Here is a 2,903-nt window from a genome sequence, read left to right as displayed (position 1 = left end):
TTCACTCACATCTCTGCTGCCTGTTGGCTCTGTGACTCTGAGCAAGTGAATTAACATTTCCCCACCTCGGTTTCTTTACCTGGAAAGTGGAGGTAAAACCTACTTCATTTAGTAAGGGAACGTAAGAAAACACCTAGCACAGTGTTAGCACTTGGCAATTACTGGTTTCTTTCTCGTCTCCTTTCTTTCTTCCCTGCTCTGCGTGGCCATAAATTACTGTCAATGGAGTGCCAAAAACAAGCATGGTGATGTCACTGCCCTGTGCAGTGTCTGGAGACTTACACTAAGGCTGCTTCCATTCACTGCTGAAAGGGCAAAGAACAGTGCATGCTCCAGATCACAAGGAGATTTTCTTCCGGGAGCGTCTGGCCATGGACACAGCAGCACTAGTACCATTCCTGCCTCAATTCATTTTCCCAGATACGGTACAGTATACCCCCACTTTCTGCTGATCAAAACCGTAAGATTAGGATTTGCCTGCTCCGTCACTGGTGTTGTATCAATTTGGGAGATGAGGCCTCACTTTATTGACTAAAGGTGAAAGGTCAGAGCCTCCCTTAAATCCACGTAAGAATTTCTACCTCTGAGCCTATTCAACTAGGAAATATGGAGTGTCAGCAAATATGCTCACATAGTCTCATTATCCATGGAATGTACATTCTTGTTGCGTAGAGTAGATTATGAATGCCATCGAAACCCAGGGCTTGTTTCTATGGATTTCAGTAATTCCCCCTGGTATGTACTTTGCTACTCTTGCTAGGGAGCATATGTTGCCTGCTCAATTACTGACCATTGGGGCAGTATAATTTAATGGTTAAGAAGGCAGCTCTGGAATCAAACTTCCTGAGTTTGAATTCCTGTTCTTCCATCTTACTAGCTGTGTGACCTTAGCCAAGTTAATTCATTTGACCCGAGTTGCTTCAACTCTGAAATGGAGATATTAACAGAATCTGCCTTGTGTAGTCATTGTGTGAATTAAATGAGATAATGCATGTGAATCACTGAAAACAGTGCTTGGCATAAAGTAAGCACTCAATAAATGTTAGGTATTACTAGGATTCGTATTACCATTGCCCTCACAATTATTATTACGGCCCTTTGTGAAGATGTAACTAATTGTCTGTTAGACTTGATCCTGTTTTATAAAGTGGAGTTGTGGGGAAATGCTTTATATTTTATATTAGCAATAAAATTTTTACCAATGAAGTAACAAAAATTACACCAGAATCTTTGTTCTAGTCAAAATGAAGTTTGTAGTAGATCTTGGGCTGGTTGGCTGCTATCCCTACCTCTGTACCAAATCCATTCAAAATACATTTGATGAGTGCTCACTGTAATTTTCAGGCAGATCTGTAATTTTCTATTTTATCATATAGTTACACAGTTTCCCCATATCTGGTTGTATTTCCCATCCCTTTAAATAATCAGCTTTATTTTGAACAATGTAAACACTTGTACTGGGGTTTGAGGGAATTAATAAATATCCCTGTGCTCCTATCTGAGATTAGAACCAATGGAGAGATAGAATCAGGGGTCAGGCAAATGGAAATCAAAATAATCAGCTTTACTACTCATACAGCTGATAGGAGAACATAGCTGAGGTTTGAGGACCTTACCAATGCATAACTGAAACTATCCCCTGCAATATTTAGGTCTATTCCACAGGGGCATGACCCGTCCCCACTAAGCCTAAGGGAAAGTGGAGCAAGCCGACCAGAAAGCGCCAGCCTGTGCAGGCAGGCAGATCCCAAAAGAGTAGAAAGGAGAAAGCCAAGCAAAAATGCCCAGGTTATTCATGCAAGCTCACCAATTAATTAAGTCTCTTGTCCAACAGGGAGCAATGAGTAAGAGGTGAAGGAAGAAGCCAGGAGTGATTAAGAAATCTCCTCACATGAGGGGCGCCTGGGTAGCTTGTGGGTTAAGCGTCCCACTTCAGCTCAGGTCACGAACTTGCGGTTTGTGGGTTCGAGCCCCGTGTCGGGCTCTGTGCTGACAGCTTGGAGCCTGGAGCCTGCTTCAGGTTCTGTGCCTCCCTCTCTCCCTGTTCCTCCCCTGCTTGCACTCTCTCTCTCTCAAAAATAAATAAAGATTTAAAAAAATCTCTTCATGTGAATGATGGGAGATTAAGTGTTCCCCCAACTTTCCCTAGCTTTTTGTTCTCTTAACCAATAAATGTATGGCCAACCAGGGATATTACTCTCCCTTTTGGGAAAGGAAGATCAGTGGCCTGTTGAGATTTTCTCCTTCATGGAGCCACTTTCCCAGTACACTTCTCACTGGGAGTAATGGTGTATAATGTCAATTGTTTTGCTTCCAGAAACAGTTACGAAGCATATGTTAATTATATGTAGCCTGAAACCTGGATCAACATGGCTGGAGAAAAATACAGAACCCTGGGGAATGATCTCACTTCATATTCATGGCAGTGAACCTCAAGTGGGTTCTTACTGCTGCTGCCAGTTATAATACGTTCCCCAGTCCATTCATTTTCCCACTCTCCTAGACAACTATTTCATACTGTTTCTTCTCAGACTCCAACATCTCCTTTCCCATCTGCACTCTCAGCTGATGGTCTTGCTTGCGATCTCACTGAGAAAATAGAAGCACTCATAAGAGATTTTGCATAGGCTGATGTCATTATACATACTCACCTACTGAGATCTGCGCTCATTATGCTATGCCTTGTTTCCTGTCAGTATGGATGCACTGCCCTGCTCCTAGTAGAGGCTCTCTCCCTTGTACACTGGAGCCAGTGACCTCTCCCCGAGTTAAGGACATTACTCCAACCATTCTCCATGCTCCTACATTATCAATTTTTCTGTCTTTATTGGAGCTTTTCCATACTGAAGCATTCTCCTATCATAAAAACATAACAAAGCAAAACCTTCTCCCCACTTCCTCTT

Source organism: Panthera tigris, chromosome X (genome assembly GCF_018350195.1).
Source record: "Panthera tigris isolate Pti1 chromosome X, P.tigris_Pti1_mat1.1, whole genome shotgun sequence".
Lineage (NCBI taxonomy): Eukaryota > Metazoa > Chordata > Mammalia > Carnivora > Felidae > Panthera > Panthera tigris.
This window is presented reverse-complemented; position numbering follows the sequence as displayed.